At 45.9% G+C, this 27,020-nt stretch overlaps 1 protein-coding gene across 37 annotated transcripts in view; it reads right to left on the reverse strand.

Annotated features, from left to right (window-relative positions):
- AFAP1L2 (actin filament associated protein 1 like 2) overlaps positions 1 to 27,020 on the reverse strand; it is a 101,300-nt gene that overhangs the window by 54,240 nt on the left and 20,040 nt on the right. For 5 of the 37 annotated variants that reach the window (XM_072740126.1, XM_072740123.1, XM_072740124.1 and 2 more), the window contains exon 1: positions 25,978 to 26,086. The exons of the other annotated variants lie outside the window; for them this stretch is intronic. The gene's annotated coding sequence lies outside the window, so the exon portion shown is untranslated. Of the gene's footprint in view, positions 1 to 25,977; positions 26,087 to 27,020 lie in introns of those variants that run through there. 37 annotated transcript variants of the gene reach the window in all.

Genomic DNA, 27,020 nt, shown 5'->3' on the forward strand with positions numbered 1-27,020 from the left:
GAAGAAAAAAATCACCCTCCATCCCAATTTTCTGTTTCTTTCCAGCGTTTGGCAAAAGTAACCAAACACTGGTGGACTGATGTGCTGGAGGAAGCTGCATCCTGTTCAGGCCTCCATCTCCAAGCGGGTAAAAGCAGCCCTGGCGACCTAACACCACCACCACCACCCTGACCTTGGACTCAGCTTGCCCCCCTTATCCCCCACACTGATCCAGGGTCCAGAGGCCCACACAGGCAAGGGCCCTGCCTCGAGCTCCATGGGAGCTGGCCTAGGGAATGAAGGCCTCCTGGGTCCCCAAGCTTCTTTGTCTGGCCAGGACCTTGGTGGCTCCCAGAGAATGGAGTGTCTCACCCCTGTCCTCACACTCCCCTGGGTTCCTGGTACAGAGGGAGCAATGTCAGTCAGGTCCTTCCCACCTGTACGAGGTTCCAGATTCAAAGCCCCCAAGTCTTAGCCCCAAATATTAGTTTACTCTTGGCTTCACCATATACTGCTGTATGGCCTTGGTGGCTTAATTAACTTCTTTGGGCCTCAGTCATCTCCTTTGTAAAATAACAGTACCTACTTAATAGGATTTGTATAAAGACGGCAAATAATCTCATCACGTGTGTATACTAAGTTCAATGTTAGCCGCTAAATAAAACCTAAATTCCTCCTATAAGATGGCCATAGAAAGCCTTCATAAACATTGCCCCCCACCCCTGCCAACACATACCACATACATTATAATTTTAGTAGGACAGCTTCCAAAAGGTGAAGGGAAACATCCCTATCTGATTTTGTAGGACTATGAAACCATGTCCTCACAGAAGGTCAGCAGGGGCTCCTGAGGTGGAGTTTGGGTTAAGCCCCTCTAGGGAACCACCTTCCTAGAAACACCGCTGAACATAAACAAGTAAAGGGTTTCAAAGCTTCCTAGAGCTCCCCAGCTTGGGCTCAACAAGTTAAAATTGACCCCAGAAACACGCGGGGAGAAGAGCCAGTGCCAGGCTGTGATGTGAGAGCTAGCTCTCAGGTCCTTTTACCCTCTCGTCCCACCCTCTGTCTGTTCTCCAGCCCCTTCTCCACCCACAGGCTGCCAGCTGCCTGCCTCCACAACCAACCCAGGCAATGGTCCTTTGGGCAAAGAATACAACGCTATCAAAATTGCCACCTCAGTGGGGATAAGCCAGGGAGTAAGCAGTACCCATCGGCTGCTCAACCCCCTAGCCCCCAGCATCCACCTAACCTTCTCATCTGTACCCACCTTTCCTCTGGGAAATCCCTGTACCCCACCACATTGGTGGTTTGGGTGAGACTAGACCCCCCACCGCTACTCCTTGGGCAGCCACATGAGACTTTGGACTCAGCCAATCAGAGCATCTCATTCTCCCAGCCAAGGACTGCCTTTGTGAGGTCCCATGACCAGAGATGAGCAATGGGCCTCAGCCTTGGGACTCTGCCTAGGCAGTGTCCGTCTCCTTCTTAAGGCTCCCTCATCTGCTGGAACGTCACCCCCAGCCCCAGTGGCCACCTCTGGGAATGGTTTGCCTGAGAAGGAAAACAGGGCCTGGAGAGTCTGAGAACAGCATTTCAGCCCAGACACAGACTAACCTTCCCCTCTACCACTCAGTTATGTGTGGCCAAGACATCCCATTTTTTCATTAAGCCAGATGGGGGGTGAGGAGGGAGTTTCCTCTGCTGGCAAATGGAGCGTAGACAACCCAGCACACCTTCTGATGCTGGAACCTGGGCCAGGCAGTCTGCATGAATTTCAGTTCACCCTGCGAGCTAGGCATCACCATCCCTCTTTCACTGAGGGATCGGGTCACACTGTAAATATAGAACCCAGAATCAACAGGTCCCTTCATCCAAATCTACTCTACACTGGTGAAGATTTGCTTATTAAACTGTCCAGAAAGTGAAATTCTAAGGAAAGCAAAGTGTGGGGAAAGGCCCAGGGAAAACCAACACACACACACACACACACACACACACACACACACACACACACGCCTTGAGAAGCCTGAGATGAAATGTCACAAAGGCCTAGGGTGAGGGCAGAGGACAAGCAGGCAGAGGGCACTGAATACAAACTTCGGCCAGCCTCAGGAATAAGGCAAGAGTAGAAACCAGAGCGGGGGGGGGGGGGGGACGACTCCAAAAGCCCAGTGGGGACTCCCCAGACAGTGTGACATCTGGAGAAATGGAAGTGTCTGAACAAAGATCGTCACTCATCCCAGGCAGTGCTGATGGGCTTCAAGATGCTAAGCCCCACGGGAGCATCCAGGGGGTACAAGCTGCAGCTCCTGGCTCTGGAAGTAGAGCTGGGAAAATGCACCTCTCCCCCTCCACGCCTGACTCCCCAGTGCCAGGGGCCAGACCCCGATGATCAAACAGCTGATAAAATGGGTGTGGTGTGATTAGGTATGGGGGGGGAGTGGAGGGAGAGGGAGAATCAGCCTAAAATGGTCCTTAATATCAGGAAGAATGAAAAAGCAAAAGTTCCACAGAAAGGAGCAATTTTAACAAAGCCAAGCAGATCTGAACAGCTGTTGAGCTAAACCAACCTGCTTCTGTGAGCAGAACATCTTGAATGGACAAGAACTGACTATCACATAGAGAACTGTACGTAATCCCTTTATGTGAACCCCATCGACTTCGAATCAGCCCCTTGCAGGAGTGAAGAATCAGTAAGGAATGAAAATTAGTGATTTTGGTCTACTCAGCATTCTTGCTCCCTTCCTTTGGTAGTGGGACGACCTATTCTCTGTGGTTCAGATTTGGCTGACCCCACCTCGGGAGGTGGGGATGTAGCTGAGGACTGGCCATCCTTCAGGCCACTGTGATGGGTTCAAGCAAGGCCAGAATTTTCCTTAGGATTTGCTCTATGGGCTTTGGGAGCAAGAGGTCTTTCTTTTCTTTGGATTACAAGCCATGAGGGTGTATACTTGGAGCTGGAGGGGACCCCTTTCTAGTCTGAGGACGAGGCCAGTGCCCAGAGAGGAGCAAAGCTAGTAATCAGAGAAAGATACAGAGCCCTACCCAAATTGCTAGAGTCCCTAGGTCCAGCCATTCCTGAAGCTCACTTTGTACTTGCCAACTACATGAACCAATAAATTCCCCCTTTTCACATAGGCTGGTGTTTAGTCACTACTGACCAAAAGGTCCTTATTAACATGGAAGTGAAGTCCTAACAAACAGTGGCTCCACCCCCTTTAGAAGGCACACCTCAATTTCCCAAAGCCATAAAAGGGCTCCCTTTAAAAGGTCCAAGCACAGAGCCTACAAGGCCAGGCAATTTTCTTGGATGACCCACATGGTACCCAAACCACCAGAAAAATTGCTGACAGTGGCCAACAAACACTGAAGGCACAGCTGTGTAGTCCCGGTTAAACCACAGTAGAGAGCAATTTAGCAGAAAATATCAAAATGCACTGTAAAGGAGTGGAATCTCTCATAAAACCTTTGCTTGGGGGGGGGGGTTGTGGGTGTGTGTCCTGGGAATCTATGTAAAATACATTTCTTACCAAGGTCACAATAAAGGTTTGAAAAACACTACAAACACTACTGCAGGCCCATAATCTCTCATCTGAACCTTCAGTGCCAGAGGTGCTTTGAAATTTAGTATATCCCAGATTCTGGAAAAGGAACACAGCACAGATGCCCCAGCGAGATCTGAAGAAATACCCGGGAACCAAAGACATTAATATTTCTACAGCAAAATGCACAAAAACTCATACAAAGTGGTTGATAGGTTTATAAATGGTCTCACGTCATTTTAGATGCCTCCAAATTCGTTTGTGCCAACCTCACAGAAAAATTTCTGGTTTTCCCAGTTTGGGAATTGGGGGAATTGAGGAGATGAAACTGTGGGCCTTTCTTGGGATTCCCAAGATCTTTTTCCTTCTGTGGCCTCAAGATTGGCTTTTAATTGTCCAATTTTTAAAAGAGACTTCATGGATGGTGGCAAACCCACACTAGGCTTTTAATAAATTAGTGCAAAGCTGCAAGATCTGTGGGCAAAGCTGTCTGTGGGCAGATGGGTCCACTAACCAAAATAACTCTGCTTCCGAGTGGGACCGGCTTTTGATCTAAAATGGGATCACCCAATATTCTGGCCACAGGTAGCTACTGAGCAAGTGAAATGTGGTTTGTCTGACCTGAGTTGCGCTGTGAGTGACTTCATGCCACTTCCTCATCGTCCCACCAAAGAGAATGTAAAATATCTCAAGTGTATGTGTGTCTTCTTTAAATATCGATTATATGTTGACATGATGGTATTTTGAATGTATGGAGTTAAAAAAATATTCTGAAAATTAATTTCACCTGGGTGTTAATTTTTTTTTTTTTTTTTTTGGTTAAAATCATGAAAAAAACCCCTCCTCCTGATTCCTGATGCAAACAAAACAGCATTCAGAGAGAGAGAGCAAGAGACTTTGCCAAAGTCACACAATTAGTTTGTGGAAAGTTCCATTTCCTATATCCACCCAGGGCTTTCCAAACCTGCTAATTGAAGCAATTCTGTGTCCTGAAGAGCAGACGAAGGACTAAAGATCATTCTTGAAGGAGAGTTCAAGGGAATGGCGGTAAAGGGTTTGGGAAAGGTGGAGCCTTCTCAGTGCATTGGCTGGGCTGGATCAAGGTGAGAGGGGCGGGGAGAGAAGCGCTCTTCTCAGGAAACCAGCCATGACAGGGATGAAGTAGATTTGGTTACTGGGTGCAGGCTGTACTCTGTTGACACGAACGAAGGCCAGTTATTCATCACAGAAATATTCTAAATTGAAACCCTTGAAGCTCTGTTATATAAACAATGTAAAGGTATCACAGGATTTTGAGTAGGACCATTGTTTTCACTTCATGTTTCAGCCAAAATTTGTCAAAAGAAACTGCTGATGTACGACTTCCGACTCTTCCAGTGCATTTCAGTTTTGGGGAACATTTGAGGTTTGCATTTGGCTCTTTATACGGATCCCCCTTCCTCTCCCGAGCCCATCTCAAAGGGACTGCTCAGCATCTCCCTGCCTCACCTCCTCACCCTATACCTTCTCCCACACTGTGGCCCCAGCCCTGCACACTCTGGAACTGTCTTAAGCCACTTCTCTGGCGTAACCAGGTTCTCTAATGCAACAACCACACATGCCACACTCTCTCTGAGCAATTATTCCCTCGACGCTCAAACCAGGCTTTCAGAGCACCCCAGTCCTGGTCATCATTTCAGCCTATCAATGTGCCCTGCCCTGTCCTATAACAGCTATTCAAAAGTACTTTCCAGGTGCCAGCTATATATCAATACTCTTTTTTAAAGATGGGGAAGGCAAGCAAATACCTATTTCTCATGACTATATTCCTTGAAACCATAAAATAAGAATGCATGTTGCAACTGTTTGCACATAAGGCAGAAGCATTTCCTTTTACTTCCTCACCTCATCTGTGGTGTTACCCAACTGAGGATGCTTCTTATAACCTGTGACATCTCAGAATCAACCTCTTCTCAATCAGTCCCTCTGCTTCCAACCACGGTGATTTTTCCATTTCCTCATAGTGAGGGGGCTGTTTGCACCATATTATATTTCTTTGGACAAGAGGTTACTTGCTAATTTTTCCAAGTCCCTAGAATTCCACCTGTCTCAAACCTCAAATCAGATTTCTTGAGCACAAGGGTCTGCATCCTGGCATTCACTTTGGCCATTCCCCTCCTGCACCTGGTCTGGCATCCATCCAGCCTAGAGCAAGAGCTCACAGGTTTGACTAATGAAGACCGTGCAGGGAGGTGGAGGGGCTGGTGAAGTGTCCCCCTTCTTCCAGACCACGCTTCTGAAAATTTCAGCCCTTTCCATTCAAAACTGGTCATGGGGACCCCATTCAGAATCTCCAGAACAATTCCAGCTCTGAATCCCAAACTTGGTTCAGGAGTTGCTTACTTAGACGTGAAGCTTAATTAGAAAAACCTGGAAATAAAGGAGTTTTGTCTTACCATTGTTCTGAAGGTCATTTGGCAGAAAGTAAAGCTAAAATACAATGAACTCTAAATTCAGCAACAAGGATTAATAGATGTTATGATGGGTCATTTTCTACTGAAACTTAAACTATGAAGATAGAATTACAGTTAAATAAAGAACACAAAATGCTATTAATAATAAACCAGTAAAAGAGAACAAATACAAATCAACGGAGGGGAACTGCTTTTATTAAGAATAAAGTCAGCCAAATGGCTGACCAAGCTTATCACACTGAGCTCTTCTAATAAGCCTATAGGGTAGATATAATCATCTCCCTGATGAAGAAACAGACTCAGGGAGGTTAAATAATTTGCCCCAAGTCACTCAGCTAGTAAGTTCAGATCTGAATTCAAGTCACTCTGATCCTTCCCCCCCAAAGGGGAAGGATCCCACCTTGGCTGGCCTCCCTCGCAATTTCTTCTTTCATGTCCTGAAGTTTTTAAGCAAAAACTTAAGTAGTTTAAGTTTTTAAGCAAAACTTAAAAAAAGAAAAAAATCCAGTCATTTAAAAACAAACCCTAGCAGAGAAGGCATGGCTAAGGGTATATTGTTTGCTTAGATTTATATATGAACACAGAAAACTCTGCTAGCCCATCTCCACCCTGATTATTATCAATACAAGTCATCAATGACCAAATCATATCTTATGAGAACGGTAACATAGTAGAAGAGAACAGTAAAAGACTCGAGAAATACATTTAACTTACAACAGGTACTGAGATCAGTATGTGCAAGTCTCTGGTGACAATGAGTCGTTCAGAGTGATAATGAGTTGACAAGTTTACCAGTAAATCCCGCATGGTAATTATTTTGCTAATGCAGTTAAGCATAGGTGGCCAAATTGCAAAATGTATCAGCCTTATTACTAGGTTTTAAATGACTTTGAAAAGAGTTAGCTAATGGAAAATAATCCACCACCGAAATGTATTTTGTGAGCCCCATGTGTAAACATGCCTTACACAGCTTATCACAGCCAGGAAATGAAAGGTGGCCAGACGAACATCCGTAGGCCAGCACCACGGATGACAGTTGTGAGTCCTCTGGAAATGAATCCACTTTCCTGTTCCCCTGCACAGCAGGTCTACTCAGACAGGGTTCATGGGGAAAGGTAAAGGAAGGGGTTTGGCTGACGAGTGATGTTTTAGTCAAAGTCTTCTTTTGGCTATTAGAAATAAGTTTTAGGAGCGCCTGGGTAGTGCAGTCAGTTGAGCATCCGACTCTTGGTTTTGCCTCAGGTCTTGATCTCAGGGTCATGGGATGGGGCCCCACACGAGGCTCCGCATTCAGTGTGGAATCTGCTTGAGATTCTTTCTCCCTCTCCCTCTGCCCCTCCTGCTTATGCGCATACTCTCACTCTAAATTAAAAAAAAAAATTCTTAAAAAAAAGAAATTTCAAATGAGTGATCTGTGGGCTGGTCAAAGAAACCCAAATAGGCCTCCCTGCACTATAATAAAGTATCTTACCCATCCTTTCTTTCATTCATTAAAACAGGCATGCTCAGGGCAAGGGACAAAGATTGCCAACTGAAATTTAGAAACTAAGAAAACAACCCATCCCATCAATCTCTTTTTGGATTTCTTCCATAAACCTTAACACTCCTGTTTCAACTGGGTATACCTTTGCTAAGGACACCAAAAAGGGTCATTTATAGGACATTGCCACCCTATTGAGCTAGGAATGAGCAAATGCCACAGAGTATGATGGTTAGTGTTAGGTGTCAACCTGATGGCCCTGGGCCTCCATAGTCTTATAAGCCAATCTCTTCCTATAGATAAGTAAAGGATGGATGGATGGATGGATGGACAGAGACAAATATCCTATTCATTTTGTTTTTCTGGGGAACAAGGACTAGTACGCAGAGCTTTTTGCAAACCAAGGAGATGTCCTGCTCACTTTGAAGGACATTTAGAAAAAGGCAAGAAACATGTTATGTGCTTGGGAATTAAGACATCTATCACTATTATCCTGAAACCTAAAACCTCCAAGGTGCTCTTCTAACCCAAACTTACTCCAACAAACATAGTTCAAAACCCCACAGATCTGGACAGTCTCTTGGGTGCTGAGGCTCAAAAGCCCTCAGAACTTTGGGTGTGCATTTTCTTCTCCAAGCAAAATTTCTACATCAGAACAATATTTTCTTCTATTTACATATATTTTACTCCTATGAAATGAATCCAGACCAAAAATGGTGAGCGCTATTCTAGACAGATGGGAAGATATAGAATTCTGTAGCATTACTGTGAGGTATACACTGATCCCCGTCTGGAAATATCAATCGAAATTATTCTCAAACTCCTGATACCTGATGTTTAATACAGATGCCTACCCTCAAGGAATTCTGGCAAATGTTCAATTTAAGAGCTAAGGCCAGCATTCCCTTGAGAAAAGCTGGGTCAGAGGGTCACTCCCCTCTGACCCAGGACATTTCTACACAGAGACTAGGAAAGTCCTGGTGCAAAGAGTCTGCAAAGATGGAACCACCTTGACCTCCATTTGGCAACTAAGAGGTCACATCCTATGGTGGGGTGCTGCCTCAAGCTGACTCTGTCACTGTTCTTCTCACATCTGGATTTCTCACATTCATTTCTCCACCAAATACTTATGGAACACCTTCTTTGTCTTGGACCCTTAGATTCAACCACTAAATGAAATGGGTAAAATGGGTACCACTGAATAAAATGCCCCTCTTTGAATACACACCAACATGGTTCATTGTAAGTCCTCTTGCTATAGATGTTAGTTTTTCTGTGTATTTTGGGTGAATACTAACACAAAATTTCTGATACTCTTTTTTCCCCAAGATTTATTTGAGAAAGAGAAAAGCATGAGAGAGAGAATGAGCAGTGGTGAGAGGCAGACGGAGAAGCAGATTCCCCACTGAGCAGGGAGCCTGAGGTAGGAATCGATCTCAGGACCCTGGGATCATGACCTGAGTGAAGGCTTATACTTAACTGAGCCATCCAAGAACCCCAATATCCTGGTATTCTTAATGTCACAGTATTCTGTGCTTCTCTACATATGAATGGATGGCAGAAAAACCTGTATGTTTTCCTATAGGTCTTTTATTACAACAGCTTTTTTCCCCTTATGATGAAGGGAAGGGGAACAGACGAGGCTACCTCAAAATATGCCACTTTGGCATATTGATTATTTAGTTACTTAAGAAATAGCCAATGCAAGGACACTGACCCTCCTTTGTCTGCCTGAAAGCAGGAAATAAATCTCCCACGTGCCCCTATACCAGGGGGGCAGAGAGCATCCTTATCGCAAGAGAGGGAATTCAAGGCCGACATGGCTGTACAACACACTTTGTTACTTCTTCATTAATTTGCTACCCCAATTCCAGCCCCTTTTGTTTTGTCAAATCCTGACCAGTAATTGTTCCTTTGTCTAAAAGGTAGGAAAGCTGCCTGCCTTGGTCATTTCTTAAAGCTTCATGTTTCTAGGAGCTTCTGTACATATAAAATTAGATTGGTTTTTCTCTTATTAATCTGTCTTATGTCCAAAAATTGACCTCCTCTATAGAACAATCCCAGAGTGGTGGAAAGAGTTTGGTTAACTTTCAGTGACTGTACTAACCAGGCAGGTGAATGTCGGAAGTTTGATAAGCTCTTTGAACTAGAGATTTCCTACCTACACAAGTGGGAAAAAAATCATACCTCTTTTGCAGGGCTGATGTGACAGCTAAATGAGAGAACACCTGAAAAGCACCAGACACAAAATATTATTTAGTAAATGTTAATATTATCCTCTGTAGCGGGTTGCATAGTGGCTCCCAAGAAATGTGTCCCAGTCCTCAGCCTTGGTCCCTGTGAATGTGATCTTACTTGGAATTGGGTCTTTGCGGATGTAAATAAAGATCTCGAGATGAGATTGTCCTGGGTTTAGGGTGGACTCTAAATCCAATGACTGGTATCCTTCTAAGAGAAAGCAGAGGGAACTTTGAGATACAGAAACACAGGGAAGGAGGTCATATGGAGACACAGAGAGAGACTGGAGTTAACGCTGTCACAGCTAAAGAAAGCCAAGCCCCACCAGGAGCTGGAAGAGGCAAGGACAAGATTCTCCCCTAGAGTCATCAGAGGAAGCCCAGCCCTGCCAACACCTTGATTTTGGGCTTCTAGCTTCCAGAACAGTGAGGGAATAAGTTTCTGTTGCTCTAGGTCACTAGTTGGTGGTAATTTGTTACAGCAGCCCTAGTGAAACTAAGACAACCCCTTCAACTCATGGAACTAGGACATTTATACGCAGCTTTAGGAAAAAACCCAAGAGTCAATAAGGGACAGACTAACAAAAAATTAACCTGGTTAGAAAAAGTCTGATTTCTCCACTGGATTATAAGAATCTGATTAGATTTAAAAACCAGTCAGGACAAAACTTCTGAATTTGAAAACATTTGTTCTGGCAAAAGAGAGCCTTCCATTTCTGCCATAAATAATTATCAACAGGGGCGCCTGGGTGGCTCAATGGGTTAAGCAACTGCCTTCAGTTCAGGTCACGATCCCAGGGTCCTGGGTTGAGCCCCACATCGGGCTCCCTGTTCAGTGGGGAATCTGCTTCTCCCTCTCCTTCTCCCCCTCCTGGGATGTGCCCAGCTGCCCTCTACTGGGCTTTGCCCCTCACATGGTGACAGTGGCACCTGAGCCTCTCACATACTGGGAGATGTCTTGCAGGAGCAGTTTCCAGACCTAGGAACCACAAGCTAGGAAAATGGGTTTCTGGGAGTCAGGGTGAGGCAACTCTTAGAACATACGCCAGATACAGAAATTCCAAGCTGCATCTCTTGGAAGGTTCCTTGAGCCTGCTGGCTTCCTATCCCATGTGCAGCCTGCAGCGTGTACACCACACATGCCACAAAAGCCAGTCAGGCCAGCTGTCTAGCGTGTCGTATCATGTTAGGCAGTGCCCTGGGCCACCAGCAGCCCCGAGCCACAGGCACAAGGCTGAGCCCCTGCCCTTAGACTCTGAGTCCTGGCCCTTCTAGACCAGGACCTGTCCCGCGAGCCTCCATCCAGCAACACTGAGCACGAGGCACTAGTGGGTCACTTGCCTAACTTAGTAGCACTTACTTAAGCCTCTACAATCTTATAAAAAAGATTTTATGAACCAATATGTAAAGTTACTTCACTTTACTAAGGTTACAGAAATAACCAGTGGCAACACTGGCTGCCCAGATCTTTGGCCTGGCATCCATGATTTCCCACACCTGCCCCCAAATAGGGGAGACCCTCCTGCTTAGTCCAGACGACTCTGGGGCTCCAGCATGCAGCGTGTTCTGTCCAGACAACTGAACGGACAGTGCTGGCCTGCTATGGCAAGGCACTCGACCCCCACTATCGGCCTTCATCCTGATGACAGCCCTCAGTGCCACATTTCATTATCCCTATTTTATAGATGGGGAAAACTAAGGTCCCCCAAAGAGAACATGTCTTGCTCAAAGCCATACCTGTGTGATACAGAGAAGGATCTGAGCCATGGCCCCAAACCCCATGCCCTTCTTCCAAGCAGAAGCCAGGCTATGCCCCTGACTTGAGAGGGAAGCCTTCTCTGAGCAGCAGCTGTTGCTGTGAGCCTAATTAGAGGTTAGGGAGTGAGAACCAAGCTGTCAACTTACATTCCGTCCTTGGAGTCCCTCTTCCCTTGCTGACATCTCCTGTGCAGGCTGCTGCTTTGTTATAAACTCAGTCAAGTCACAGCTGTGACAGCTGCTATGGGTTTGCCTCTGGGCTCCTGCTGCTGCCCAAGTCGGAGGTGGAGGGTGGAGGGGTCCTAGCCTCACCGTTCTTGTGGGCAAGACCCTTGGGGCCTGTGTTCATGTCCTAGGGAGGCCATAACAAAATACCATGGATAGAGGGGCTAAAATCAGCAGGAATAGATTCTCTCCCAGTCCTGGAGGTTAGAAGTCTGAAATCACATGTCCAACAGGGCCATGCTCCCTCTCAAGCATCTGGGGAAGAATCCTTCCTTGCCTCTTCCTCATTTCCCGTGGCTGCCAGCAATCCTTGGCCTTCCCAGTTTGCAGCTCCATCACTCCGATCTCTGCTTCTGTCGTCACAGATCTTCTCCCCATGTATCTCCATATTCAAGCGGTCCTCTTCTCATGAGGACACTTTACCTTCACTGGGTAAGAACCCACCTTAATCCAGGATGGCCTCATCTTAACTGGATTACAATCTACAAAGATCCTATTTCCAAATAAATTTGCATTCCAGGGATTAAGACTTGAACATATTTTTTAGGGATACCACTCAGCCCCAAACAGTGCAATGGCAGCACAGGTTGATTAAACCATTGGTGCAGGAGAGGTGAGGAGTCATATGCAACCAATGGCTGACACGCCTTTGCAATGTGTTTCCTGGGTTTCCCTGACTCTTCTGACAGTCCTGATTTGTCAAGACTTGTTTGAGGCCTGACCCTCCTTCCTCTGCTTCTTCCCATCCCCTCAGCCCATCAAGTTCATGAAGAATACTCCTTCATGTCGGCCTTGATCACCACTCACTCACAGTGCCAAGTTTGGTGGCCAGCACAGAGCAGGCACTCAGTACAAGTTTGTTAAATGAATGAGTGAGCGAATGAATGGACATGGGTACCATGAAGGGCATTTTGGAAGAAGACAAAGCTACATCAGGAGGGTAAGTTGAATCATGCCACCTGCCCAAGAGTTCATAACTCAGAAGGTGGGACAGACTCATCCCACTCACCACCCTGCAATTCAAATGACAATGTGTTAAGTCTACGTGATACCATTGTATGGGGCAGGAGAGTGACAAGCGATTGGGGTAATCAGAGAAGGGAAGACGGTCTCTGGACTGGGCTTTGGAGGGTCTGGATAAAACGAGGGGGCAAAGACAGTGTCTAAGACAGACTCGAGAGCCAGGGGGGCCACCAAGAGGGAGGAACGGCTGGAGCACAAGCTTCTTCAGCAGCCAGAGGTGACTCCTATAGGGTGAGCCAGGCCTGAGAGAGTGGGTGTTGCCAACTAGGTGAAGGCAGGTCACCCTGCTCCCCAGGTGATGCCATCCAGTTGGCACTAGGGAGTCACTGCAGGTTCTCAACAGGAGGGAACTCCATCCCCACTTCCCAGTGCACATACTTATTAAATCACGGTGGCCATTTTGGCAAAGAAAGCTACTAACTTCTCCAAGCCCTGCTTGACTCTCAGTAACATACCAACACCATGTTCTACAACTACAATGTGCAGAAGTGTCTAGGCACGTATATTGTTCTTTTCCATTCCTAAACTAACGTACAACCCAGGAACCACCTCCTCCCCCCATACCCTCCAGCATACCCTTAAGGAACCTCCAGGGAGTCCAGTTCACAGTGGTATTTCGGTGATCCCTGGGCACCAACCTCACAGTGAATATATATATGAGGCGACAAACTCCAAGTCATAAGGTGGCCATCTAGATGATTCAGGACAGGTTTAAATAATGTAAAAAACTAATACTAAAATGGAAACGTAAAATTTTAAATCCTCATAGAGAAACAAATAATATCTAGGACACAGTCTGAGGAACATAATCTTTATAGGTGATACAGGAAAGCATCCACAATAGGCTTCCAAGGACATCGTCCCCTCCCCCCACCACACTCCCCACGGAGCTCACGACCCTCACAAATGCTTTCCACACAGGTCCATCCCAACCCAGTGACCACAATTAGTGTAAGGCACAATCTGTCTTTGAGCATCTTGATTTTCTGGATGCTGATCTCTATCTTTGGGGCTGAAACTGATAAGAGAGGTAAGCATGTTCCTAGGAGGATTGTTTAATGAGCTGATTCTCGAATTACAGCAAAGAGTTGAGGGTCTCAAGTCCCAGGAACAAGATGCAATCCGATAGCAAGAAGGGAAGATTCTCGGGGCACCTGGGTGGCTCAGTCGGTTAGGCATCTGCCTTCAGCTCAGGGCACGATCCCGGGGTCCTGGGATGCAGCCCCACCATCAGGCTCCCTGCTCAGCAGCAGTCTGCTTCTCCCTCTCCCCCTCTCTCTGCTCATGCTCTCTTTCTCTTTCCCTCAAATACATAAAATCTTTTTTAAAAAGAAAAAATGATGTCTTAAAAAAAGGAGGGGAAGATTCTCAGATATTAGTGGACACACCTGAGAGAGGCCCAGTAGGGAGTCTGTCAAGAGGATGCACATGGTCCCCAGCACCAAAGCACAGAGCGATGAGCAACGGGAAAGGGAGCACAGCCTTTGAACAGGTCACTGCTTTGCACCCTGTAGGCTACCTAAAGGATTTCTGAAAAGGTTAATGGAAAAACCAAAACCCAAGCTGAAAGAAAAGGTGAGAGACTATACCCCAAAGTCAGGCTCACGTTGTAAAGAATATGAAGTGTGAGCTCTGCCTTTCAAGGCAGTCCAAAAGGCCAGGTAAAGGAGGGTGGCAATCATTCCTATCTGATCAAAGATGCCATCCTTCAGGAGGGACAAGCCTTTCCCTGATGCTAAGTTTTAAGAGGAATGCCTCACATTTGACAGATGGAGCCTCCGTCAGTGTTTTTCATACTGATGTCCATCAGCAGGGCCACGCAGGCCAGCGAGGATAGTCGGGCCACGTCCCTGAGCAAGGCCCCAGGTGCATGGGAGGTGACAGCCCATACATCTCTCTCTGGCTGAGCCAAAAGGGAAACAGAGCTTTGGGTGACTTCCCATCTCCCCTGCGAACAGGGGTCTGTCTTCACGACCAAAGGTCAGAAGGCAGGACACCGCGGGCTGTGCCAGGGCAGACCCTCATCTGGGCTTGCAGATGGACACTCGGGGATCTAGACTCATCGCAGGCAACCCCGGGTTCTCCGCGAACATGTCACAGAGAGCGAAGTTCGGGGTACGCTCCCTCTCCAAAAAGCCAGGGGGATGATCACCCCTCCGTCTATGGGGGCTGTCTCCACTGCACACCCCTCCCCTCCTGCAGCAGGGGCCGCCTGATGCCAGCGCTGAAGGGACAGGTCGTGGCCGCAGGCAAGAGCTAACCATGAAAGGGTTGTTGGCAGAGCAGCGAGGAACTGACCAATAAGGAGCCGGGTCCCTGGAGCAGATAACAGGAGGCCGGAGGCCGCTGGAGCCCGTAACCTCCAGCAAATCACTGCTAACTGCCGGGAGGGCGGAATGAAGGCTCTGCTTGAACTTGCAAGTTTATTTCAGGCTATTCCAAAGCCTTCCGGGCCCCTTGGCAAGGGGCGGGGGGAACGGAAGAAAAGCCTGCTCTCCGCCCTTCTCGAACTGTGGGATAACGTTTTGCAACATCACGCAGCCGCTCATGGCTCTGGGAGTGCACACACGCTTAATCCTAACAGCAGGTTGGCCCATCTTCCCACCCTTGCAGGCCGGGCCCAAGCAGGGCACGCGGATCATCAGCCACAGGGACACATTAACACGCTCCGTGTGCGGACAGGGACAGGGAGCAGCGCAAGCAGCGTGGGTCGCCAGGAGCGAGATTCCGCATATGAGTCGAGGCGTGGGAGATAAGGACCTGGAGGCTGCACCTGCCCCCACATGTGGCTGCCGTGCAAGTTGTGGGGTGGGAGATAAGGACCTGGAGGCTGCACCTGCCCCCACATGTGGCTGCCGTGCAAGTTGTGGGGTGGGAGATAAGGACCTGGAGGCTGCACCTGCCCCCACATGTGGCTGCCGTGCAAGTTGTGGGGTGGGAGATAAGGACCTGGAGGCTGCACCTGCCCCCACATGTGGCTGCCATGAGTGGTGGGGTGGGAGATAAGGACCTGGAGGCTGCACCTGCCTCTGGGGAGCACAGCTCAGCAACGGGTGCCAGGCTTTCCTGACCGGCCCCGGGGCAACGGGGACAAGAATCCTATCTGTCGTGAAACTGATTACGGTGGGCAACCACAGGTGTTCCTTCTGACAGTGGTTTCCTTGGCTGGGTGTGGGGAAAAAAAAAAATCACTCTGATTTTTAAAAAGTTCCTAGGAAAAATTATCAGTGAAATTTAGGAAAAAATTTCAAGGGAAAATTTCAAAGGAAAAAGGAAGTCCTCCCCGCCATGAATCCACTGCTGAGCATCACCGGTTATACAAGTTTTGCCCTTCTAGCTCATCTCTGCCCTCTTTTTTGCTGGAATACTAAAAACCAATCCATTTAAATGGCTTAGCGGTTGAACGTCTGCCTTCGGCTCAGGCTGTGATTCCGGAGTCCTGGGATCAAGTCCCGCATCAGGCTTCCCACGGGAGCTTGCTTCTCTTTCTGCCTAGGTCTTTGCCTTTCTCTCTGTTTCTCTCATGAATAAAAAAACAAAATCTTAAAAAAAATAAAAAAAGGACAGCTTAGATGCTGCAATATGCATCAATAAATACCTCAAGTTGTCTACTTGATAAAACCTTTTTACGTTAATTTAAAACCAATGATCATACTCAACAAAATTAATATTCCAAAACCATATTCTCTGATTTTTTTGGGCACCTCTTGCCCAGAAGCAGGATGCAGAGGGTAGGAATAGCAGGAGGTGAATGTCCTCTTTTGCTGCCACCAAAGCAGGGTGACCCTGGACAAGCTGATCAACTTCCCTGACCCTTAGCCTCCTCACCACTAATAGAAAATCAGAGGAGTCAGTTTCTCAAGTTTTATCTAAACTCTAAACACTTTTATCCTTGGGCCTCTGAGAGTCCTGGCAGGTTAGCTATGATGCTGCCTACACGTCACTTTAATACTCTTCTTTGAATAGTGTAATATATACGTGCATGTACGTTAATTTAAATCCACACCCCAGGGTGGGGAGCTAATGTTTAAAGTATTTAGACTCTACACATCACAGGCTGCTGGCTAGTTGAAAGACTCCACCCAGAAGTCCATACCCCAGAGGCAGCTACTGCATGGCTTCAGATACATTTATGGGTGCGAACACGATTTCACCTCTGAAATGAATATTCAGGATAAACAGAGTGGCTGGAAATCTTCCTCCAGCACCTGTACGGTGGCAAAAACAGGATGTGAGAATCTAGGTAAACCAGCATCCTCTCTCATTCCGAGTCACACCCTGGGCCCAGGAGGAAATGCAGCACAGCGTTCATAACGTTACTGGAAGATTCTGCTGTCCCAGCCACTACGGTAGCTAAACAGTGCCACTGGCATTCAGTGAGGTCCTGGGGGCAGGACACCTGAGCACCAGAGAGCCATAGCAGCAGCAGCAACAACATCAACATCAATATCATCATCATCATCATCATCATCAGGCCCAGGGAACACACTGTTAGACTGTTCTTGTATCTGCTTGCTCACAGATGTCTGGGGTGCAGCTGATTTCAGAGACTTGCTTTCACTTTAGCATTAAAGGGGGTTGTTTGTGGGGAAGAGACCTGTGGCCACTTCTAAATCTTACCATTTGGAAGCCGCCATGTTTGCAACAGTGCCCTTAGTGTGGCTACCTTCCCACTTCTAAACTTCTCCTTACATTATTTCCCTCCATCTGGAATTCCCTTTTTGTCTCCCCCACTTCTCTATAAATCCTTTCCATCTGTGAAAGCCCAGTTCAAGCCCCGCTTCCTCCAAACAGTCTTCTCCAGCCATCAGGACTTAGGTGGCGGTAGGGTGATAACTGAGCTCATCCTCGCATTTCCCAGGACCATGAAATATATTTTGGAATATATTTGGAATATCCAGGAATACTGGGAGTATTCCTGGGACAGCCTAGCATCTGCCGGGCCTCCCACAGGGCCCCAGGAACAGGATACTCCCAGGACTCGGCCATTAGCCACTGGCTCGCTCTGTTTCTCTCATCTCTCCCCATTTGCTACTGGGCAGAGCAGCAAAAATAATGCTGAAAACATTTCTCAGTCTGGTTGTCAACACACTCGGTTCTCAAAGAAAAAAGCCAGGTGGGCTGGCACTGAGGAAGAGAAAGGGGAGGAAAGGGCAAGGATTTGGCCACCATCTTAGAAAGAAGCAATTCAGCTCCACTGGGGAACAGTCAGATCACGGGGTAAAAGGGCTTCTGGTGTGGGTAGTTGTAAATGCTGATTCTGAAGAAAAGACCGGCAGGGCAAGACCCTTCATCAATCCGGGATAAACAAACAAACAAAAAAAGATGATTTACCAAGGTCAGTATTTGGGTCACGGAAAATTCTTTGTGTTTACTTCATTTTTTTTTTTTTAAACAGCACAAGAGCAGAGGAAAAATGATTTTTTGCAGGGGGTGGGAGGGGGGAGGCCCTTTTATAGATCATAAACTTAGCAAATGAAATAGGATTCCAGCAGGGGAGTAATAGTGGTGAGCCCTACTGTATTTTATCAGGGAGAAAAAGGATAAAATGGAATGCCTCCCCCGCCCCACAAGAACCACTACATTAACTTCCCCCCAGCAAGTCGCATCCTGTAGAGACAGTAACAACAAAGGTTTTTTGCCTTTAATGCAGATGAAACAGCACAATTCTTTACTTTGTTCCAAATTGAAGTTTCTTCTTGGGCTTAAGGAGTGATGCTAGAAGAATATAAGACCTGCTTTGTGGAGACTCTCAGGGTAGCTGGAGAGTTTGAACCCCCCAGAAGGAGCACTGTCTTGTCCCCAGGTCCCTGGACGTCATGGGGGCAGGCTGCAGCCCCCCCTCGTGAGCCCCTCCCTCCCAGTCCAGAAGCCTTGGGCGCCATGTTTCATTCCAGTGGGTTCCCAGATTTTCCCTCTGGAAACGCCAAGCCCAGCCCCAGGCTGACTTGCCATTGTTCACTGCAGAATTTATGGCTCAGATAAGGGAAGCTGCACAGGGCTGGGTGGAGTGGGAGGACAGGGGTTGCCACAAGTGAAATAACCTGGTATTTTCTTTTGCTTTATTCTCCATATCTCAATGTCCAGAACGAGCCGAGGGTGACCAGCTCCGGAAGCTTTCATGATGCCAAATACCTTCTCAATGACTTCTTTTGTGCATTTTCTTCTATTTTTATTGATTTAAACTTTTACTGGGAAAATAGCATGCATGCACATGGTAAAAGTACAAATATGCAATGAAAAGTTTCCCTTCCCTCTCAGAGCCTCCTGCATTAACCTCCTCTCCTCCTCCTCCTCCTCTTTCTTGGCCACTACTATCAATGGACTGTGTAGCCTTCCAGGAATTTCCCATGCATACTCTTCTACATAAAAAGATAGGAAAACACAGACAAATCTCTTATACAAATCTCTGATGTAGGCTCACACCACTTTCAGCATTCTGAACCTTGTTATTTTCATTTGTCCCTTCGTGAGACACTTTGGGCAACGTATGGATGTGCCACACTCTTTTTCACAGCTACATGGTATTCCGCCGAATGGATGCAATGCATGTTTAAAAATATACTTTGTTTATAAAAGGCAATGGTCATTATTTTGCAAAACTGCATTACAGGAGAGTCATAATGCCTCTCATTAACTCTCCCTCCCACCACCTTTGAAAGTTTCAACCCTAGCACTTCAGAGTCCCCCTACCCCACTGGACGACACTGGGACGTTCACTGGGGGGTCAACAGGAATGTCAGTAACTGGAAAGGTCAAGGTCAGGCCCTCAGAGCTCTGCCCGCCCCCAAGTCTCCCTCTTTAAAGTCTCCAGGCCTTGATCACCATGCCCCCTCTAACCCCCTACAGCCAAGTAGTTAAATAATCTGGTCCCTTCTCTGCTGGTAAAATTAAGACCACAATAGACAGAGACACCATCTGGGACCCAAGACCACGTCTGCCTAGCGTTGTAGAAGATTCCAAAGATAGGAGCCCCTGCCCTTGTGGCACAACACAGTCCCACTGATGAAAACCATCTCACACAAACGCCACATGCCCAGTCCCCTCTTGCTGGCTTCTCTCTGAAGCCTCAGCATTCCAGGCTTGCGAGGACATTTTGTTGGTTACTTCACAGACCTTAACATGCCCTCCCCTAAATCTCCCAGGCAACATGACCCTAAACATCTCAGCTAAAGTTACAGATTTGAAACGGCTGCACATTATCATTGGATTTTTCTGAAACTTGGTCATTTAAGCAGAAAGGGAAAAAGTGTTTCTGGAAACTTTCTCCATGAGACAATAGCACAGCTGGCTAACCCTCTGGCACGAATGAGAATGCTGGAGGCAAACAGCACCGACAGGACAGTGGTCTCATTCGAGGAGCCGCAAATGTGCCTGCTTCCCTAGAGGGTCTTCACAGATACCCCAGCTGAGCCAGAGAGAATGCTAGTGGGTCTCAGAAGACCCTCTATGAGGCTCCCCTTCCCCAGCCCTGGCCTTAAAAGAAAGGCAGATGCTGGAAGCCTTGGCTTTAAGGAGGCCATTCTCACTGGTTTGGGAGCAGCAGGGTTTGCTCCATATTTGTTCCCAGATTTGTCTTTAGCTGCTCAGCATTTACACAGGAGCTGCCAGAGTCCTGAACTCACCCCCTCACTGGATAATTCTAGAAGAAAAAAAAAATCATGCAGCTGTTTCAGCTTCTCTATCCTTGGAAAGACCTTCCAAATAGGAGTTGGAGCGGGCCCAGGGCTGACGTTGCATCCTGAAGAAACTCTTTCCTAGACAGATTTTAAAGAACTAGGTCTGTGGGATAGGGGGGCTGAGTAGGGGTGTGTGGTGGCAGGGCTGGGGGGAGGCGGGTGGGTTTAAATCCCTTAGACCCAAGGTGTGGCAGGTGGAAACAGGAACATGCCTCATGGCTGCAGTGAGAAGGGGGTTTGTCACAAGACCAGACATTACTTTGTCTAGTGTTATTTCGGGTTCAGTAGAGTCTCTGAGCTAACCTAGTCATGTCAGGCATCACTGGGGGCTGCTGTCTCACCCTCTAGAACAGGAGTCAGCAAACTGAACCACTGGCCAAATGGAGCCCATCACCTGTATGGTTCTTGAGCTAAGAACGACATTTACATTTTTAAATGGTTGAAAGAAAACCCAAAGAATAACATTTCATGACAAGTGAAAATGATATGAAATTCAAATTTCAGTGTCCTTAAATAAAGTTGTTTTGGAACACAGCCATACCTACTTGTTTACATACCATCTATGGCTGCTTACACACTACAATGGCAGAGTTGAACCATTGCCACATAGACCATATGCCACAAATCCTAAAATATTTACTATCTGCTTTTTACAGAAAAGTTTCCGACCCCTATCCTAGAACAGACCGATAAACAAAAGTAAGGATATAATATAGCTACTACAGTAACAAGAGAAAACACACGTCCACAAATTTTCTATTGACAAAAATCCAATATCATCATCATCATCGTCCAGTGCAATATTTTATAATAAAAATCAATGGGAAGGAAAATATTGTTTTAGAAGGGAATAACATTTTGCTTAATTGGGATTCAAAGTCAGTGTTTCCTGTCATCCAATTACTTGCAAATGTTCAATGGTAAAAACCATTCTTAGCTTAAAAGCCACTGGCCTACAAAAAAAGAGGTGACTTCGATGTTCTGATTTCATATTTCAGTCTCCATCAGAGTTTAACTGGGGACAAATATAAAAAATTTAAATCGGACTCAGGACAACAAAGTATTACACAGCCAAATGCATGGCTCCTCCCGGGGGCCCCTAAAAAAGGCGCCCTCTTAAATGAATCACACACACTAAACTATCTGAGAGATTGAGATCTTCCAGAGGAAGGATGGTGTTTGTTCATCACTGTGTAAGCACTCTGACTTGTGAAATAAACCATCTTATAAAGAGTATCAACTGTGAACTCGGCCTTGTGCTCAGATCTGGTGGACGGGGGTAGGGAGGGCAAGTGCGAGGCAAAGCCCTGTGAGAGGTTATCTACACTTAAGGACTTTCCACTTAGAGAAGGGGAAGAGTAAATAATGGAACTAAGCTCTAATACTGATGTTCTTGCCATGGTAGCACCTGACTAGTAACCAAAGAGTCTTCTTTAGATCCTATAAATGGCAAATTTCATGCATGGTAGAGACTCTACAGTTTCAGAGCCTCTGTGATCATTGCTCCTCTTGGAAAAGGATTACAGTAAATTACCTAACTCAAAAACCACAAGGAAGAGCATTTTGAAACAATCACATGGGCTAAAACAACACTGCACATTCAGACCCGATAACGCAGTTGCTGAACTCCTTATGTCCAGAACTGTCGACACTCAATTAAAAACACACACAACTTCAATACTATCCAAGGGGTAGAAAGACTGAGGACTTAAGAATAGAGAAGCATGGGAAGAATAAAAGACCACCCACAAGGAATCAGCCAGAGACCGAGAAACCAGTGGAGCTTTCAGGCCTCCCCAGAAGCCACCACCCACGGAGCCAGGAGCAGTGGGAAGGAGATGGTGAGGAGACCCCTGGGGACTGGGCTTGGCACATCCTTCACCTGCTTTCCCAACACAGGGAAGGCAAAGGGCCACATAATACTTTGTTGTCACAAACCCAGTTGAAAACTTGGTGTTTTCATATACCATTAGGAGGACTTATACCATTACACAAGTCAAGGTCATAATATACAGATCAAACATGTCCTTTGGCCTGCAATTTACTAATTCACACTCACCCCCTTCCATCCTATCCCCAGACTTTCGAAGTCAAAAAACACTTCCGAACAACCGAATGTGAAATGCCGGTAACTTCATCTTAAAGAACACATTCATTTAGCAGATGGAATATTTTTACCAGGTTATCTGAAAAACTTAGCAGAGACACTCCTTTCTAAGGCTCTTCAAAAAGGTCCATCTCGAGGCAAGGATCAAGTGGAGTACAATGCACAATCCATAAACTGGATTACCCCGGGTGAAGTCCAGCCAAGGATGACATGTTTTTCAGAAAGAAGCCATCACTATGCCCATCAAGGTGTGCTGAGTGGGAAAGACAAGAATCCGTGGGCTATCTGCTATATCAGACACTGTAGCATACACCATAGATATTAATCAAGACAATACAACTTTCACATCAGTAGCCAATGCAGTCTCCAGAACCAACGTGTTGGCAAAATAACAGTTAGCAGATAGAATGCTTACTGGTTTTCCCCAGTGTGATGGTGGAATTATTGAATAATTATTGAGCCCTCACACTCTTCTAGATACAAAAAATGAATGAGATGCATTTCTACCCTCAAATGCCTTCATTTCACTTCTGCAAGATAGCACTGAACCAAGGGCTGGGAAAGCACAGAGAAAGGAGTACCTATCAGCCTAAGAGGCTTCCAGACATAGCTGGATGGAATACAGACAAGGCTGGGAAACAGACTTTCCAGGGGAAGCTGAGAAACTTTCCATGAATAAATATTAAAAGTGTTGTCACTGTCTTCATTATATCCCCAGAGCCCAGGAGATTTAGGATGTAAATGGATACCTTCTAATAAAGTGGACTACAGTTTCTACAAGAGAAACAGTCCCTCATCACAAAGCAATGTTGTCTTCATTTTCCTGCAAATGTATTCTGCTTGTCAGAGACCTCTGCTTCTAGGATGATGCCTGAAATTAAATTAATCCCCAAAGACCAAAGCTAAGGGCCTAGAAGAGAAGTCATGGCCCCACTTCCCAACCTCACTAGACCATACATTTTGAGAAGTCCCCAAAAAGGACGCATGGAGGAAGAAGTTTAGTCTCTAGGCCTATAGGAATGTTCTGGCCGCCATAGAAGACTGAAAACACATCACTGGTCATCATTAAGGGTGTCTGGGCCAAGCAGCCCCAGACACACCGCCCCTGAAGATGTACCTGACCCTGGCATGTCTTGGGCCAAGACACACACCAGATGTTGGACTATACTAGCTCAACTAGCTCCTCTGCAATGGTGATGTCTGCAAAACCAGGATATTCAAACCCAGGTCACACTGACCCAGCCTACATATCCTATTTTCCCACAATAAGAAGTGAACAACAATCACCCACCTGCCCAGCGGAATAGTTAAAATTTTACCAAGAGTTTCCCATAAAACAAATGTCTTTGGAGGATGAGAGAGAGAAGAAGGAAGAGACAGACATTTGCTCCTTTAGCCAAAGTTTTGAAATATCAAGGCAACTGTGACTGTATTTTTATTGCCATTTCCAGGCAAAATCCTTTTGAGACTTCTTGTTCCTCATGGGTTTACCTCACATTCCTACAAGCCAAGGCTTCCAGGGCAGTTCCATCATGCTCTCTTAATCCCATGACCCCCAAGCCCCAAGTGTTTGATGAAGTCTGAGGAAGTGAAAGTTAAGTAGGTCTCTTCCCTGAGTAAATCAGTTCCCTTGCCTTACAACTCCCCGGAGGGTGGAAATCAGCCAAGGTCAGGAGAGTGAGTCCGCCTGGAAAGAGACGATGATTTCATTGGTTGGGACTTTATGAGGCTTTGTATGTTTTATGTGGCAAATACTTTTGCTATCCTTTTGCAACGGAGGAGAAAACAAAACAAAACAAAACTCCATCCCTGGCAGGGATCTTGAGTCACACAATCTGGGAAGAAAAAGTAGCCAAAGTCTAACCCCACTTCCCCACTGTCTGGGTTCTCAATGGCAAGTCAGTGCTGGGGAATGACCAAATTTATGTTCAAGAGGCTTCCATTCCAAAGTGTGGGGCTCTCCTCCAAGGGCTCACTGGTCTTAGTCATTCTACCATGAGGGAGCAGACCCTGGTTGCAGGGGAGACCCCAGGAGGAATTTCCCACCACATTGCCTTGGATGTCTCTCAATTGACAGACACCCAAAAGTACCTCACCTAGAACTTTTTGAAAGCCAACTCTGTCTTTTTTCTGTCTCAGAGTTGTCTGTCTCAAAGACTTGAATGAGATGAGATGAATGAGATGCATTTCTACCCTCAAATGCCTTCATTTCAATTCTGCAAGATAGCTCTGAACCAAGGGCTGGGAAAGATTGGTTTCCTCAATCTACAGCAGGAATGAAAAACTCTACTTACCCTCATAGAATTAGAAGTTTAAATAAGATGATTCACGTAATGTGTTTGTCAGAGGGTATGGCAACGAGAACTAACTCTTATCTACCACAAGCTTCTGGATGGCAGGAACAATGTTGGATTTGATTTATACCCTCTCTAACTCTGTACTATACAGAGATGAGGGTTTAATAAATGCTTGTGATGAGGGTTTTTTTTTTTTTAAAAAAACTTAAGAGTGAGGTAAGTCACAGAACTACAAAAATTAAAGCAGTGTGGCAATGTTATATGAACGGACAAATAGATCAATGGAAAAGACTAGAGTACATAAAATAAGACCAAATATATATAATGATTTATGATAAAGCCACTGAGAAGGAAAGATTGAAAAAGCACTGTTGTTACAATGGAAGAGCCACCTGGAGAAATACACATTTAATCCCTAGTCATACCTTATAAAGAACTTCAGATTGTTCAAAAGCTTAAAACATGGGATGCCTGGGTGGCTCAGCAGTTGGGCATCTGCCTTCGGCCCAGGGTGTGATCCTGGAGATCTGGGATCAAGTCCTACATCGGGCTCCCTGCGTGGAGCCTGCTTCTCCCTCTGCCTGCCTCTCTCTCTCTCTCTCTCTCATGAATAAATAAATAAAATCTTTTTAAAAAAACCTTAAAACATGAAAAATAAGATCATGAAAGCACTAGACAAAAAAACAGCTGGTGGGACTGTAAAATGATGCAGTTGCTTTGGAAAACAGTCTGGCAGTTCTTCAAATAATTAAACCCCGGGGGATGCCTGGGTGGCTCAGCGGTTTAGTGCCTGCTTTTGGCCCAGGGCGTGATCCTGGAGTCCCAGGATTGAATCCTACATCGGGCTCCCTGCATGGAGCCTGCTTCTCCCTCTGCCTGTGTCTCTGCCTCTCTCTCTCTCTCTCTCTCTGTGTCTCTCATGAATAAATAAATAAAATCTTTGAAAAAAAAATAATTAAACCCAAAGTTACCACATGACCCAAAAATTCTACTCCTAAGTATATGCCCAAGAGAAACAAAAACATATGTCCACACAGAAACTAGTATACAAATGATTACAGTGCCATTATTCCTAATAGCCAAACAGTAGAAACAACACAAATGTCCGTCAATAGATGGATAAACAAGGTGTGTTCTAGCTACATCTATATATACAATGAGATTAATTGGCCATAAAAAGGAATGAAGTACAGATACCATATGACAACTTAGAACCTCAAGAACGTTATGCCAAGTTACAGAAGCCAATCACAAGAGTCTACATCTGATGTGATTCCATCTACAGGGAAGTCCAGAAGACAGAAATCTATAAAGACAGAAAATAGATTAGTTTAGTGTTTGCTTGGGGCTGAGAGGAGGGGAGGTGCAGGCAGAAAAATGAAGGGTAACAGAAAGGATATAGAGTTTCTTTTTTGAGGTGACGAAAAGTTCTAAAATTAACTGTGGTGACAGTTGCATACTCTGTGAATATATGAAAAACCACTGAACTGTCCACTTTAAAATGGTAAATGGTCTAGTATGTGAATGTTACCTCAATAAAGCTACTTTTCAGAAAAAGGAAAAAGATTTTTAAAGTATAATTTTAGAGAGACTATCTAAGTATTAAAAAAAAAATCCCTAGGGCCATAAAAGGAGATAAATTTGACCACACACATACAAAAAAATCTACTTTGGAAAAGTAAACATAAAAGCAATTCAAAAGACAAGAAACTGGCAGGGAAGGGGAAGGTCCTGGGGGGGGGGGGATTTACAACTCATATTCAAAGGGTTAATTTCCTTAACATTTAGAAAGACCAACAACCCACTAGAAAAACAGATCATGCATATGTACAGATTGTGTATATACACACACACACACACACACGGCTTTTAAACGTATGAAAAGATGCTCAATTTCATGTATAGGAGAAAAGGGAAACCTTGCAGAAATACCTCTGCCCAATCTGATGGGCAAAGATGACAAAGTGTAATAACATACTGTGTCGATGAGGGTGGAGGGGAACAGATCCTCTGATACTTTGCTTATAAGGGTAAAAAGGACACAGCTTCTAGAAAGACATTTTGGCAACATCGAATCAAACTATTAATACCCATGCCCCTTCAACCCAGTGATTCTACTTCCCGAGGTTTTGGGAAGTGCCGCATAAATCCTTGGTGTGCCTGAAATGAGCTCCATGCAGGGAAATTCACGGTGGCATGGTCTGTCCCAGCAAAGGACTGAGAGAAACATAATACTCCAC

This window comes from Vulpes vulpes, chromosome 15, assembly GCF_048418805.1.
Source record: "Vulpes vulpes isolate BD-2025 chromosome 15, VulVul3, whole genome shotgun sequence".
NCBI classification, from domain to species: domain Eukaryota; kingdom Metazoa; phylum Chordata; class Mammalia; order Carnivora; family Canidae; genus Vulpes; species Vulpes vulpes.